The following is a 469-nucleotide window of genomic DNA, read 5'->3' as shown; positions in this document are numbered from 1 at the left end:
GGGCTGGCGCTGGCTGCCGCAGCTCCTACCGCATCCCTCCGCCGCCCCTTTATGCGCTGGCGCCTCCTCGCCGGCCTTCCGCGTATCACTCCGCCGCGGCGCCCTCACACACACACACCGCCACCCTCCCCACCCCCCCTCCTCCGCCTCCGCCGCCGCGCTGTTACTCCGCCGCACGGCCCTCGGTCGGCGGCCGCCGAGACGGGGTCCGCGGCCGGGCTGGGAGCGAAGGGGAAGGGCCGGGCGGGAAAGAGGAGGACGCGGCGGGGACTATTTGTCCTGCGGCGGCCGTGCAGAACTCTCCAGAAGGGGGAGGGGGAGCGAGCGCGCGGAAGGATATGGCGGCTGCGCGAGGAGGAGCAGAGAGGAAAGCTCCGCCGCGGCTGCGCGTGACGGCGGCTTCTCGCGAGAACTGGGAGCGGGAAGAAGTCCCGGCCGCGCCGCCGCCGTGGGGCTGCTGAGGGACGGG

This window comes from Calidris pugnax, unplaced genomic scaffold (assembly GCF_001431845.1).
Source record: "Calidris pugnax isolate Ruff unplaced genomic scaffold, ASM143184v1 scaffold418, whole genome shotgun sequence".
Lineage (NCBI taxonomy): Eukaryota > Metazoa > Chordata > Aves > Charadriiformes > Scolopacidae > Calidris > Calidris pugnax.
This window is presented reverse-complemented; position numbering follows the sequence as displayed.